This window comes from Patiria miniata, unplaced genomic scaffold, assembly GCF_015706575.1.
Source record: "Patiria miniata isolate m_02_andy unplaced genomic scaffold, ASM1570657v1 HiC_scaffold_10, whole genome shotgun sequence".
In the NCBI taxonomy this organism is placed as follows: Eukaryota; Metazoa; Echinodermata; class Asteroidea; order Valvatida; family Asterinidae; genus Patiria; species Patiria miniata.
Genome location: NW_024037048.1, coordinates 9,664,659 through 9,681,753, shown reverse-complemented (window position 1 = coordinate 9,681,753; position 17,095 = coordinate 9,664,659). Strand labels below are relative to the sequence as shown.

At 38.6% G+C, this 17,095-nt stretch overlaps 1 long non-coding RNA gene across 1 annotated transcript; it reads right to left on the bottom strand.

The window, feature by feature from the left end:
• Window positions 1–7,902: 7,902 nt before the first annotated feature.
• Window positions 7,903–9,297, bottom strand: LOC119737474. The gene is made up of 2 exons (XR_005272388.1): window positions 8,890–9,297; window positions 7,903–8,688 (listed from the first exon to the last, which is right to left on the bottom strand). It is a non-coding gene; the product is annotated as an uncharacterized LOC119737474 (long non-coding RNA).
• Between the last annotated feature and the right edge of the window lie 7,798 nt (window positions 9,298–17,095).

Genomic DNA, 17,095 nt, shown 5'->3' with positions numbered 1-17,095 from the left:
ACAACTTCCTACAAATTCCCACAAATTCCTACAAATTCTTACAACTTCCTACAACTTCCTACAAATTCATACAACTTCCCACAACTTCCCACAACTTCCCACAACTTCCTACAAATTCCTACAAATTCCTACAAATTCCTACGAATTCTTACAACTTCCTACAAATTCCTACAACTTCCCACAACTTCCCACAACTTCCTACAAATTCCCACAAATTCCTACAAATTCCTACAACTTCCTACAAATTCTTACATCTTCCTACAAATTCTTACAACTTCCTACAAATTCCTACAAATTCCCACAACTTCCTACAAATTCATACAACTTCCCACAACTTCCCACAACTTCCCACAACTTCCTACAAATTCCTACAAATTCCTACAAATTCCTACGAATTCTTACAACTTCCTACAAATTCCTACAACTTCCCACAACTTCCCACAACTTCCTACAAATTCCCACAAATTCCTACAAATTCCTACAACTTCCTACAAATTCTTACATCTTCCTACAAATTCTTACAACTTCCTACAAATTCCTACAAATTCCCACAAATTCCTACAAATTCTTTCAACTTCCTACAACTTCCTACAAATTCCTACAACTTCCCACAACTTCCCCAACTTCCCACAACTTCCTACAAATTCCTACAAATTCCCACAAATTCCTACAAATTCCTACAAATTCCTACAAATTCCTACAAATTCCCACAAACTCCTACAAATTCCTACAAATTCCTACAACTTCCATTAACTTCCTACAAATTCCTACAACTTCCTACAACTTCCTACAAATTCTTACATCTTCCTACAAATTCTTACAACTTCCTACAAAATCCCACAAATTCCCACAAATTCCTACAACTTCCAACATTTTCCTACAAATTCCTACAAATTCTTACAACTTCCTACAAATTTCCACAACTTCCTACAACTTCCTACAAATTCCTACAACTTCCTACAAATTCCTACAACTTCCCACAACTTCCCACAACTTCCCACAACTTCCTACAAATTCCTACAAATTCCCACAAATTCCTACAAATTCCTACAACTTCCCACAACTTCCCACAACTTCCCACAACTTCCTACAAATTCCTACAAATTCCCACAAATTCCTACAAATTCCTACAAATTCCTACAAATTCCTACAAATTCCCACAAACTCCTACAAATTCCTACAAATTCCTACAACTTCCATTAACTTCCTACAAATTCCTACAACTTCCTACAACTTCCTACAAATTCTTACATCTTCCTACAAATTCTTACAACTTCCTACAAAATCCCACAAATTCCCACAAATTCCTACAAATTCCTACAACTTCCAACATTTTCCTACAAATTCCTACAAATTCTTACAACTTCCTACAAATTCCCACAACTTCCTACAACTTCCTACAAATTCCTACAACTTCCTACAAATTCCTACAACTTCCTACAAATTCCTACAAATTCCTACAAATTCCCACAAATTCCTACAAATTCCCACAACTTCCTACAAATTCCTACAAATTCCTACAAATTCCTACGAATTCTTACAACTTCCTACAAATTCCTACAACTTCCCACAACTTCCCACAACTTCCTACAAATTCCCACAAATTCCTACAAATTCTTACAACTTCCTACAACTTCCTACAAATTCATACAACTTCCCACAACTTCCCACAACTTCCCACAAATTCCCTCAAATTCCTACAAATTCCCACAACTTCCTAAAAAGTCCTACAAATTCATACAACTTCCCACAACTTCCCACAACTTCCTACAAATTCCTACAAATTCCTACAAATTCCCACAACTTCCTAAAAAGTCCTACAAATTCCTACAACTTCCTACAAATTCCTACAAATTCCTACAAATTCCTACAAATTCCCACAAACTCCTACAAATTCCTACAAATTCCTACAACTTCCATTAACTTCCTACAACTTCCTACAACTTCCTACAAATTCTTACATCTTCCTACAAATTCTTACAACTTCCTACAAAATCCCACAAATTCCCACAAATTCCTACAAATTCCTACAACTTCCAACATTTTCCTACAAATTCCTACAAATTCTTACAACTTCCTACAAATTCCCACAACTTCCTACAACTTCCTACAAATTCCTACAACTTCCTACAAATTCCTACAACTTCCTACAAATTCCTACAAATTCCTACAAATTCCCACAAATTCCTACAAATTCCCACAACTTCCTACAAATTCCTACAAATTCCTACAAATTCCTACGAATTCTTACAACTTCCTACAAATTCCTACAACTTCCCACAACTTCCCACAACTTCCTACAAATTCCCACAAATTCCTACAAATTCTTACAACTTCCTACAACTTCCTACAAATTCATACAACTTCCCACAACTTCCCACAACTTCCCACAAATTCCCTCAAATTCCTACAAATTCCCACAACTTCCTAAAAAGTCCTACAAATTCATACAACTTCCCACAACTTCCCACAACTTCCTACAAATTCCTACAAATTCCTACAAATTCCCACAACTTCCTAAAAAGTCCTACAAATTCCTACAACTTCCTACAAATTCCTACAAATTCCTACAAATTCCTACAAATTCCCACAAACTCCTACAAATTCCTACAAATTCCTACAACTTCCATTAACTTCCTACAACTTCCTACAACTTCCTACAAATTCTTACATCTTCCTACAAATTCTTACAACTTCCTACAAAATCCCACAAATTCCCACAAATTCCTACAAATTCCTACAACTTCCAACATTTTCCTACAAATTCCTACAAATTCTTACAACTTCCTACAAATTCCAACAACTTCCTACAAATTCCTACAAATTCCTACAACTTCCTACAAATTCCTACAACTTCCTACAAATTCCTACAAATTCCTACAAATTCCCACAAATTCCTACAAATTCCCACAACTTCCTAAAAATTCCTACAAATTCCTACAACTTCCCACAACTTCCCACAACTTCCTACAAATTCCTACAAATTCCTACAAATTCCTACAAATTCTTACAACTTCCTACAAATTCCTACAACTTCCCACAACTTCCCACAACTTCCTACAAATTCCCACAAATTCCTACAAATTCTTACAACTTCCTACAACTTCCTACAAATTCCTACAACTTCCAACATTTTCCTACAAATTCCTACAAATTCTTACAACTTCCTACAAATTCCCACAACTTCCTACAACTTCCTACCAATTCCCACAACTTCCTAAAAATTCCTACAAATTCCTACAAATTCTTACAACTTCCCACAACTTCCCACAACTTCCTACAAATTCCTACAAATTCCTTCAAATTCCCACAAATTCCTGAAAATTCCTGAAAATTCCTACAAATTCCTACAAATTCCCACAAATTCCTACAAATTCCTACAAATTCATACAAATTCATACAAATTCCTACAAATTCCCACAAACTCCTACAAATTCCTACAAATTCCTACAACTTCCATTAACTTCCTACAAATTCCTACAACTTCCTACAACTTCCTACAAATTCTTACATCTTCCTACAAATTCTTACAACTTCCTACAAAATCCCACAAATTCCCACAAATTCCTACAAATTCCTACAACTTCCAACATTTTCCTACAAATTCCTACAAATTCTTACAACTTCCTACAAATTCCCACAACTTCCTACAACTTCCTACAAATTCCTACAACTTCCTACAAATTCCTACAAATTCCTACAAATTCCCACAAATTCCTACAAATTCCCACAACTTCCTAAAAATTCCTACAAATTCCTACAAATTCCTACAACTTCCCACAACTTCCCACAACTTCCTAGAAATTCCTACAAATTCCTACAAATTCCTACAAATTCTTACAACTTCCTACAAATTCCTACAACTTCCCACAACTTCTTCCACAACTTCCTACAAATTCCCACCAATTCCTACAAATTCCTACAAATTCCTACAAATTCCTACAAATTCCTACAAATTCCCACAAATTCCTACAAATTCCTACAAATTCCTACAACTTTCCACAAATTCCTACAACTTCCTACAACTTCCAACAACTTCCTACAAATTCCTACTAATTCCCACAACTTCCTACAACTTCCTACAAATTCCTACAACTTCCTACAAATTCCTACAAATTCCCACAAGTTCCTACAAATTCCTACAAATTCCTACAACTTCCTACAAATTCCTACAAATTACTACAAATTCCCACAAATTCCTACAACTTCCTACAAATTCCTACTAATTCCCACAACTTCCTACAACTTCCTACAAATTCCTACAACTTCCTTCAAATTCCTACAAATTCCTACAAATTCCCACAAATTCATACACATTCCCACAACTTCCTAAAAATTCCTACAAATTCCTACAAATTCCTACAACTTCCCACAACTTCCCACAACTTCCTACAAATTCCTACAAATTCCTACAAATTCTTACAACTTCCTACAAATTCCTACAACTTCCCACAACTTCCCACAACTTCCTACAAATTCCTACAAATTCCTTCAAATTCCCACAAATTCCTACAAATTCCTACAAATTCCTACAACTTCCAACAACTTCCAACAACTTCCTACAAATTCCTACAAATTCCTACAAATTCCTACAAATTCCTACAAATTTCCACAAATTCCTACAAATTCCTACAAATTCCTACATCTTCCTACAAATTCCCACAACTTCCTACAAATTCCTACAACTTCCAACAACTTCCTACAACTTCATTCAACTTCATACACATTCCTACAAATTCCTACAAATTCCTACAACTTCCTAAAACTTCCAACAAGTTTTTAAGAAGCTAAAGCAGTTTCATCCCCTCCCGCCAAAATAATTAATGGAACAACACATAATTAATTACGCTAGATATTATTTTGGGCACTCTACCCAAACAAGCCAAAATTCTTAACGCTTTAAGGAAGTCACAGTCCAGAAAATAATCATTTCCAGACTTCAAAACGTCTCAGGTCAGTTATTATAGCCATGATCAGTGAATGGTAGGAATGTGTATTGTGATGCTTTCGTGGGTGCTTTGTGTTAGGATCCATATAAATACGCTCCAATTTTCGAACCAGTCATCCGCTTGAAAACAGCAACAGCGGCGCCGGGTGCCTTCAGTTCACAGCTATTGCAGCGCTACTCTCGTCATGTTGACTACAACTTCCTGTGCTAAAGGGCAAACCTGTTGTAAAGACCGTAAGTTCCCTCTTGCACTCTGGGACTCTTTTGTTTGTCATTAACTCGGTGACAAAAAGTTAACATTTTGTGATTATGACGGAATTATTTTTCTTCTATTTCGAGCTCAATGGTTATGACCTTAATTGGGCATGTCAGGGTCGGCATTGACGATTACATTTAAATTCCGATTCGAATGAAAGTCACTTTTAATGGGAGTATATTTACGGAAACCGTGGCAAACCAAAAACGTTGCGAGAATAAAAACTAGTGTATGTTACCACCATCAAATCATTTGATGGTGGTAACATAGACTAGTTTTTATTCTCGCAATGTTTTTGGTTTGCCACGGTTTCCGTAAATATATTACAATCTTTTTATGTTATGATATTATGATCCAATATTGGAATGTGTTTTCTTCATTCATTGTCTCCCATTAAAAGTGACTTTCATTCGAATCGGAATTTTAATCAATACACTTTTTTTGCACACCTCCTGGATTGTCCTAGATCATTTGCAACACCAGTGGTGACGTGTCAGAGTGCACACCTGTTAATAGGCCTAAACCCATCCGCCGAGCTCATGAAAAGCAGTTATACCCTCAAAATATTCTATATTAGAGAGTTCTGAGGGCCGTAAAATTGGGGAATTAAAAAAATATGGCAATGAACCACTGGCCCAGACTTGGGACTTCCAATTCTGAGCACTTTGGATGCAATGGAGCTCGAAAGTGGCGCTATTTTTTTCATGATGTAGAGGGATCGTTTTTCAAGATGGCTACTTTTTTCCACTTTGGGAAAAATAGGGGTCGTCTTCTTTGGGTAAGAACTTCACGAAAAGACAGTAACGGGTCAACCCACCAAAAATTGAAAAGAAAAGAAAACTGTGCTGACATTTCGATCACCATTTCTGTGTGCAGCTTAAATACATGTGAGAGTTCTGAGTATTTTTAAAAGAGTTTAGAAGTATGGGCATTTAGCACTAGTGTCTATGGGAATTTTAATACACTGTTGCACCCGTAGGGACACTCCGTATTTTCTCCTCATGTCAACACAGTTATTGTGAAATTGGGAACTCAAGATATACACATTGTATTGCAATGACATTTCTTGTAATATTTTTGCCATGGTATTTGACACCAAACTCTAGAATCTTGACAGGAACTGCCGAAAAAGGAATGTAATATAATACATCGTGAAAACTAATTGCACCAAATTTCAATTTAATCCATTTTGTATTTCTTGAGTGGTTCATCGGAAACGAGGTTGTTCATTTTGTTCAGTTGTGCAGCATCTGTGTTGATGCGTTGTTGAGATCACTATTTATGTGGCGCGCCCTCTATTATAGTGGTCTCGATCTCCACAACCAAACTCGAGTTGGGGCCAACAATTCAAGAAATACACGTTACATTAAACTGAATTTTCGCACACTCATTTTTCATGATGTTTGACATCAAAAGATTTAATTTCATAAAAAAAAAGTCCAATAATCAAGATATTATGACCGTAACACTGTTGGGTTTTATTTGCGACAAGTACAATCCTAATGCAAGTCAACATGGATTTGTAACGTTTAAAAAAATAGATTTTAACGATCATATTATATTCATAGCTCCACGGTTTCTCACGCCATTCAAACTACTTATGCTACACATCGTGAAAACTAATTGCACCAAATTTCAATTGAATCCATTTGGTTTTTCTTGAGTAGTTCATCGGAAACGAGGTTGTGCTTTTTGCTCAGTTGTGCAGCATCTGTGTTGATGCGTTGTTGAGACCACTATTTATGTGGCGCGCCCTCTATTATAGTGGTCTCGATCTCCACAACCAAACTCGAGTTGGGGCCAACAATTCAAGAAATACACGTTACATTTAACTGAATTTTCGCACACTCATTTTTCATGATGTTTGACATCAAAAGATTTAATTTCATAAAAAACGTCCAATAATCAAGATATTATGACCGTAACACTGCTGAGTTTTCTTTGCGACAAGTACAATCCTAATGCAAGTCAACATGGATTTTTAACGTTTAAAACACTAGATTGTTACGATCATATTATATTTATAGCTCCACGGTTTCTCACGCCATTCAAACTACTTATGCTTCACATCGTGAAAACTAATTGCACCAAATTTCAGTTTAATCCATTTTGTATTTCTTGAGTAGTTCATCGGAAACGAGGTTGTTCTTTTTGTTCAGTTGTGCAGCATCTGTGTTGATGCGTTGTTGAGACCACTATTTATGTGGCGCGCCCTCTATTATAGTGGTCTCGATCTCCACAACCAAACTCGAGTTGGGGCCAACAATTCAAGAAATATACGTTACATTAAACTGAATTTTCGCACACTCATTTTTCATGATGTTTGACATCAAAAGATTTAATTTCATAAAAAAAAGTCCAATAATCAAGATATTATGACCGTAACACTGTTGGGTTTTATTTGCGACAAGTACAATCCTAATGCAAGTCAACATGGATTTTTAACGTTTAAAACACTAGATTGTTACGATCAAATTATATTGATAGCTCCACGGTTTCTCACGCCATTCAAACTACTTATGCTACACATCGTGAAAACTAATTGCACCAAATTTCAATTGAATCCATTTTGTTTTTCTTGAGTAGTTCATCGGAAACGAGGTTGTGCTTTTTGTTCAGTTGTGCAGCATCTGTGTTGATGCGTTGTTGAGACTGTCAGACTGTTGTCAACGCAAATAAATCAACACGGAGAATTTTCTTTCAGTGACAATTATTTACAAAAAACTTTAATATTAAAAACATTCAATGAAGGACTACACAATTATATTGATAAAAATGTACACGTATACTTCTGTGACTATGACTACGAAATTAAATTAATAAAAAAAATCTTTGATTGAACTCCTGTTTCCAAACTTGATTACTTAAGTTTCTTTTTGTTTACAAAAACCTTATTACACTTCCGTTAATGGCAACGGTGTTACACTTAACTTGAATTAACAAGATTATCTTCAAGTCGTATACTTGAAACACAGTACATGTATGTGCACTATACACTGACTTATTTACACTAGGTTTTTGTTACACTACTCAATTTACACTTCTGTTGACTTTAACAAACTGAAATTTTAGTTGTTATACCAGTGGGATCACTTTTGCGTTTTCTTTGATTGAAAATGAATCAACACTGAACTGTTTCCTTAATTTGTATTTTATAAAAAACAAAAAACAACAACAACTCTTATTACAATAGTAGTTTTCTCGTTCTTGGACACAAATTAACTTGACTTCACTCTATCTTTGACTCGATGACAATAAATGTATTCAGGGTATTTAGCAATGCAAACCCAATACAGTTCTGGTTTCCAGTTGAGCAGCCGAACTGTCAAGTGGTTAATCCAGTCCTCGTCTGGCTCTTGTGGTAGTACCCGAGGTCAGGTCTTGGCACAAGCAAGTAGTAGGCGACTGCCCCGATCTACTTCAAATGGATGCACATGCGGTGTGGAAGGACCCCCAAACTGGCTGAAATCCCCAGTAATACTTTCTGGAAAAGTCAAATTAAAATAACCAATCCCCAATAATAACAATCCAAAATCTTTAACATAAATAATGTTCACAGGTCATGCAAGTTTAAGCAGTCACTATATTTTGTAGACAAAATAATCCTTCGAACAAATAAACGTATTTCACGAAATTAAACCACTTCAGATAAAATTAGAAGAAAAAATAAATTAATCTAACTCACGGTTTTGCAGCGAGGTTCCCCGTATCTGGTTTTACAGCTCACCAGCAGACAGTGGAGCAAAATTGCCCCAGCTAACAGCTATACAATGGCACTGCTGCAGTACACGGCTCGGCTCTGCTAATACGTATTGCTCTGCATCAGAGTCTGAATACTCTGCTGAGCAAAATGTGTGGCAGCAGGCAGCAGGCAGCAGGAGATTTGTCTTGGTGTCTATAGAGCTCTCATATGTGATAGAGTGGGGTGCAGTCACACTGACCATACACTTATATACTCACACACACATACACACCCAACTAATCAAACACAAAAGAACTACACCCAACTGAAGAATGTCTAAGAATGCACATAGCTATTGAATATTCACACAGGAAAAGAAAATACATTTGCATAGGAACTTTTACTTGTAAGGTGGAAGGAAAGGACACATCAAATAAAAGAAATATAAATAAATAAATTGAAACGGACTGTTACATTTCACTCCCTCTTTAAGAATGTTTTACCTGAAAACATTTTCCATCCTTGATGGGAGTCAACCCTTCAAACCTGTAGGCATAAAAACACTTATTTACACTGGTTAGGAAACATCATTCAAATTTAATCTGATGTCTCTCATCAGGCAGTCACATCTGGGAATTTAATTCACTCACCTTCAACTTCACTTCTGCTCAGGTAGTCAGCACCAACATTTTGGGACCCTTTGATATATTCTACTCTGAACCTGTAGGGCTGTAGAGCTAATGCCCAACGCATTATCCTCGCGTTCGCCAACTTGGATCGATGCAAATACGCCAAAGACTGGTGATCGGTTTGGAGAACAAACTGACGACCATACAGGTACGGTTCAAATTTCTGGATTCCCCATACGACAGCTAGACACTCTTTCTCAATTACCGCATAAGATCTCTCCCTTGGTAGAAGTTTTCTGCTGGCATACGCCACAGGAAATGTTTGACCTGTATCGTCTCGTTCTTGCAGCAAAACTGCTCCCACGCCTGTGTTGGATGCATCAGTGCGGATGATAAACGGCTTGGAGCAATCTGGCAGATGAAGGATTGGATCTGTAGACAACTTTGTCTTGAGTGTGTTGAATGCCATCTCCTGACTCTCTCCCCACGTGATGCGGTTTGGTTCTTTCGCCCTTGTCAAATCTGTCAGAGGTACAGCCAATGCAGCAAAATTTGGGATAAACCTCCGGTAATAACCGGCTAAGCCCAAAAGGACATAAGTTGCTTCTTGGTCTCTGGTCGTTTGGCCTCTTGGATGTGCTTCATCTTGTCTGGTTGTGGTTGGAGATGTCCCTGTCCAACAACGTGTCCCAAGAATTCCAACTTCTGCGCCCCTATGACACACTTACTTGGTTTTGCTGTCAACTGCGCTGATTGCAGACGTTCTAAGAGTACTCGAAGTGCTACAACATGATCATCCCAGCTTGCTGTGTGAATTAAGATGTCATCAATAAAGTTATCTGTATGCTTCAGACCTTTCAGAACCCTTCTCATTATCCGACTAAACGTAGCTGGGGCGTTTACTAACCCAAACGGCATGGTGCAAAACTGAAACAACCCATTCGGTGTAAGGAATGCTGTGGCTAGTCTGGCTTCTTTTCTCATCGGGATTTGCCAGTATCCCTTGGTTAAGTCGAACTTACTGAAATAGCGATCATGTGAAAGTGAAACAAATATTTCATCTGGGGTTGGAAGTGGCTCGGCATCAAATACTGTTATGCGATTCAAACCTCGAAAATCTATGCAAAATCTTTTGGTTCCATCTTTCTTGTCTACCAGAACAATCGGGGATGCATATGGGGATTGTGATGGCTCGATGACCTCTAGCTTCTGCATTTGTGCTACTTCCTCATCGACGGTGTCTCTCATTGCAAACGGTAGTGGGTATGGTTTGAACCTAATTGGATCATTAGATGTCAACTTGATATCATGCTCTCCGACTGTAGTCCTCCCAGGAAGATCAGTAAGGACATTGGGGTACTCACTAAGAACTATTCTTACCTCTTGTCTCTGTTGTTTGGTAAGTTCATGGTCGATCAGAACATCATCTACTGACTCTGTTGCCTCCAAGACTGGTGAATGCAGTAAAGATTCGTTGTCACCTTCTTCATCACACTCTCCATCGACGATGACTGACACACATGCGTACTCTACTGGCTCATTGCTGGCGGCTTCTACCCTGCGAACATACAACTTAAGCAGATTTGCATGAAAAGTTTTGACAGTACCATTCATGTCAATTTGGTAATCTAGACTGCCTTGTTTTGCTACAACAGGGAATGGTCCCTTCCACTGTAGGAGGAGTTTATTACTATCAGTTGGAAGGAGTAACAACACTTCATCACCTACCTTGAATTGTCTGTCTCGACTGCGCTTGTCGTAGTACTTCTTCTGTCGAATCTGGGCCTTGTTCAGACTTTGTTGTGCCAACTCACAAGTTTCTCTCAACCGGTTCTTCAGGTCTATCACGTACTGGTAAGTAGTTCTGGTATCTTCCTCTTTAGTCTCACCCGTCCATAGGTCCCGTAAGATAGACATCGGTCCTCTTATCGTCCTCCCATAGAGGAGTTCAAACGGGGAGAAGCCCAAACTTGCTTGAGGTGCTTCACGGTATGCAAAAAGCAAAGCTCCAACATATCTATCCCAGTCCTTCGGTCTCTCGGTGCTCATCTTCCTAAGCATCTGTTTGAGCGTACCATTAAACCGTTCCACAAGGCCATTACAGGCGGGATGGTATGGTGTAGTGGTAAGCTGTTTCACTGACAACAAGCGACTGACTTCTCGCATCAGACCAGACATGAATTGTGAACCCTGATCACTAAGGATTTCCTTAGGTACTCCAACCCTAGAAAAGATGTTAATTAATGCTTCAGCCACTGTCGGAGTCTCGATGTTACGGAGGGGAACTGCTTCTGGGTATCGGGTAGCATAATCAACAACTGTCAATACGAACCTATTACCCTTGTCCGTAGCTGGATGGATTGGTCCAACGATATCTACAGCCACACGCTGAAATGGTGTGTCTATCAGAGGATGACTTCCAAGTGGTAGTTTCTTGACCTTTCCCTTTGGATAGGTGCGCTGGCAGATGTCACAAGACTTGACCGAAGCGACGAATGGATGAATGGATACCTGGCCAGAAGAAATTGGTTGTTACTCTGTCGCAAGTTTTCTGTGATCCAAGATGTCCTCCAAATAGAGACTCGTGTGCCAGTTCCATGACTTGAGACCTGTATTTTGAGGGTACAACTACCTGGAAAATATGTTGTTATTGTCAACAGCTGGTGACTGAAACTGCCGGTACAATATACCCTTGCGCTTTACAAAGTGGGATGTGTGGCCATTTTTACCCGTTATCAACTCACTTTCCTTGGCTAATTCCCTACATCGTTGCAGTGTGGGATCCGACTCTTGTGCAGCTTGAAGATCTTCTGCAGTGACAACATCAGAAATACAGCTTGGCACCTTCAATGACTTAGGAGGTTTCTCATCAGCAGCCTTCTGAGCTCTGGTTTGGACAGCTAATGTAAGGTCAGGACCAGTGGTTTTCTCAGGAGACCAGTTTTCGTCTGGATCTCTGGGATCCCGAACTCCTAGGACATTACCCAAAATAACATCATACACAGGATTCTTCATACAAATTGCCTCAACTTGACCACGGTAGAATGGGGTGTCAATAGAGATCTTAGCCACGGGTGACTTTCTGATTGTCCCATCTATCAGAACACATGCTCGTTGCTCACCTGTCAACTGATCATCGGTAACAAGGCTCTGTCGCACCACAACACCACTGCAGCCGCTGTCTCTGAGCACGGACACTTTCTGGGTACCAATCTGTCCTTCTTTCACTGGCATTCCGGTGAGACGCTCTCGGCAGGCAGCACTCATGATGGGCAGTTGATGTCCACATCTGAGGGTAACATGATCGTCTTCTCTGCAACAATCACTCAAAGAGGGGAGTTTATGTGAAACCATAAAGGCAACGGTTTCCCTGCCTCTAGGACAATCTGAACAATTACAATCATGCTTATTCGTTGACTCACCATGCGATCCTCCGGCACCATCAGACTGACTAACTCTAGGATGTCCACTGTTGTTACCATCATCGACCAACATACTCGACGCTCTCATCGGGGTTCCTCGGAAACGACAATCTTTGGCGAGATGCCCCTTCTTCTTGCAGACGAAGCAAATCCTCTCTTGCATCGGCACAAAAGTGGTTGAACGACTCTGGGCTGTAGAAGGCTTCGACGACTCGGGTTTCCTGAAGCTTGTTGTGGTTGGTTGCTTCTTGATGTGGTGAGTAAACTGGCCGAATGTTGTTCCACGGGCCTCAATGAACTGTTCAGCCAACTTGGCCATCTTGTCCAAATCTGTGGGTAAACGCTCTTTCAGAAAGATAGATAATTCTGGGCTACAACTACTAATGAACTGTTCTCTTAAAATCAACTCTTCAATCCAGTATAAGTCCCTGCAATCTTTGCTAAGTCGATCCACCTGTCAAAATCATTCTCTAAACGGACTGCAAATTGTGTCGGGCTTTCCTCTTTATCTGGTTTGGCTGTACGGAACTTTACACGAAAGCCATCTTCGGTTAAGTTATACTGCTTGAACAATGCTTTCTTGAGTGTATCATAATCATTCACAAGATCTTTTGGGATTCTGGTAGATACATACAAAGCCTTACCTGTGAGGAGTGCACATAGGTTAATGGCCCAAGTCTCAGGTGGCCATTTCTGACTGGTTGCATAGCGCTCAAACCTTTGTAAGTATGAATCAAGGTCATCTTTGTCATCATGAAAACTAGGGAGTTTAGGCATCTTTGCCTTGGTGTTTGTGGTTACAGTGGGTTTTACCTCCTTACCTGGTTTGCTTTCAGCCTCATGTACTTTCATTCTCATCTCTAGGATTTCCTGCTCTTGTTTCTTCAACGACCTCAACTCCATTCTCTCTTCCTTTGCCGCTCTCTCTCTCTCTCTAATGAAATCCATTAAGTCACCACCCTGCAATCCCATCTCTTTACCAACCTCAACCCACTTCTCCATGATTGCTCGTTTAGGTTCCAAACCAACTCCTGCAAGCAGCACGGTAAGTAGCACGGCAAGCACCACGGTAAGTAGCACGCAAAGCGGCTGACGCAGCGGGAGTGTCGCGGGTGAGCTGAGACCAGATTTCGGCATGAACCTGCACTGAAATAAAACGATCTTAACCAGAAATATTATTACAAACTTTCAATGGAAATATCCTCACATCAAATTTACACGTAAATATTTATCTGAGCTGACACAGGATTTTTTTTTTTTCGATTTCCCGGACAAGCCCCCAAAATGTCAGACTGTTGTCAACGCAAATAAATCAACACGGAGAATTTTCTTTCAGTGACAATTATTTACAAAAAACTTTAATATTAAAAACATTCAATGAAGGACTACACAATTATATTGATAAAAATGTACACGTATACTTCTGTGACTATGACTACGAAATTAAATTAATAAAAAAAATCTTTGATTGAACTCCTGTTTCCAAACTTGATTACTTAAGTTTCTTTTTGTTTACAAAAACCTTATTACACTTCCGTTAATGGCAACGGTGTTACACTTAACTTGAATTAACAAGATTATCTTCAAGTCGTATACTTGAAACACAGTACATGTATGTGCACTATACACTGACTTATTTACACTAGGTTTTTGTTACACTACTCAATTTACACTTCTGTTGACTTTAACAAACTGAAATTTTAGTTGTTATACCAGTGGGATCACTTTTGCGTTTTCTTTGATTGAAAATGAATCAACACTGAACTGTTTCCTTAATTTGTATTTTATAAAAAACAAAACAACAACAACTCTTATTACAATAGTAGTTTTCTCTCGTTCTTGGACACAAATTAACTTGACTTCACTCTATCTTTGACTCGATGACAATAAATGTATTCAGGGTATTTAGCAATGCAAACCCAATACAGTTCTGGTTTCCAGTTGAGCAGCCGAACTGTCAAGTGGTTAATCCAGTCCTCGTCTGGCTCTTGTGGTAGTACCCGAGGTCAGGTCTTGGCACAAGCAAGTAGTAGGCGACTGCCCCGATCTACTTCAAATGGATGCACATGCGGTGTGGAAGGACCCCCAACTGGCTGAAATCCCCAGTAATACTTTCTGGAAAAGTCAAATTAAAATAACCAATCCCCAATAATAACAATCCAAAATCTTTAACATAAATAATGTTCACAGGTCATGCAAGTTTAAGCAGTCACTATATTTTGTAGACAAAATAATCCTTCGAACAAATAAACGTATTTCACGAAATTAAACCACTTCAGATAAAATTAGAAGAAAAAAATAAATTAATCTAACTCACGGTTTTGCAGCGAGGTTCCCCGTATCTGGTTTTACAGCTCACCAGCAGACAGTGGAGGCAAAATTGCCCCAGCTAACAGCTATACAATGGCACTGCTGCAGTACACGGCTCGGCTCTGCTAATACGTATTGCTCTGCATCAGAGTCTGAATACTCTGCTGAGCAAAATGTGTGGCAGCAGGCAGCAGGCAGCAGGAGATTTGTCTTGGTGTCTATAGAGCTCTCATATGTGATAGAGTGGGGTGCAGTCACACTGACCATACACTTATATACTCACACACACATACACACCCAACTAATCAAACACAAAAGAACTACACCCAACTGAAGAATGTCTAAGAATGCACATAGCTATTGAATATTCACACAGGAAAAGAAAATACATTTGCATAGGAACTTTTACTTGTAAGGTGGAAAGGAAAGGACACATCAAATAAAAGAAATATAAATAAATAATTGAAACGGACTGTTACAGAGACCACTATTTATGTGGCGCGCCCTCTATTATAGTGGTCTCGATCTCCACAACCAAACTCGAGTTGGGGCCAACAATTCAAGAAATACACGTTACATTAAACTGAATTTTCGCACACTCATTTTTCATGATGTTTGACATCAAAAGATTTAATTTCATAAAAAAACGTCCAATAATCAAGATATTATGACCGTAACACTGCTGAAATTTCTTTGCGACAAGTACAATCCTAATGCAAGTCAACATGGATTTTTAACGTTTAAAACACTAGATTGTTACGATCATATTATATTGATAGCTCCACGGTTTCTCACGCCATTCAAACTACTTATGCTACACATCGTGAAATCTAATTGCACCAAATTTCAATTTAATCCATTTTGTATTTCTTGAGTAGTTCATCGGAAACGAGGTTGTTCTTTTTGTTCAGTTGTGCAGCATCTGTGTTGATGCGTTGTTGAGACCACTATTTATGTGGCGCGCCCTCTATTGAAGGAAATTTAAAAAAATTCTACGGCGTGCGGATGAATGTCTTGGCGGTGCGAGACCACTAGTTTTTATTCAGCGCGCCCCTTCTCGAATTAATTTTTGTGGTGGTTGACTTTCTCACGAAATTGTATCTCCTCGTGTAAGACATCAAGACCGATCACTTGCTGAACTTACAACTTAATATAGCTTGACCTGGTGAGCTCGGGTTATTGCTCAAACAACGAGTGTATTATTATTTTTCCATGGACGTTGACTTTTCATTTTTCATTTGGGTAATATATTTCACGTTAAAATACTGTATTTGTTTCGGGTATACTCTTTTTCATTGTTTGATGTTTCTCATGGAATTAAATCTCATAATATAACACAGTCATCATGACAAATCACTGAATATTCAATTTTGAAATACAGAACAAACTCGTTTTGGGGCAAAAACTCAAGAAATGCACGTTATATTAAAATGACTTTTTGTGCACTCATTTGTCATTATGTTTGACATGAACAGATTTAATTTCAGAAGAAAAGATCAAACAATCAAGCTATTATGACCGTAACAATACAGGGTTTCATTCTCGACAATACATACCCTTATGGAAGTCAACGTGGATTTTTAGCGTTTCAAACACTAGATTGTTACGATCATATTATATTTATAGCTCCACGGTTTCTCACGCCATTCAAACGACTTCTGCTACACATCGTGAAAAGTAATTGCACGAAATTTCAATTGAATCCTTTTCGTATTTCTTGAGTAGTTCATCGAAACGAGTTTGTTCTTTTTTTGTTCAATTATTTTGCAGCATCCGTGTTGATGCGTTTGTTGAGACCACTATTTATGTGGCGCGCCCTCTATTATAGTGGTCTCGATCTCCACAACC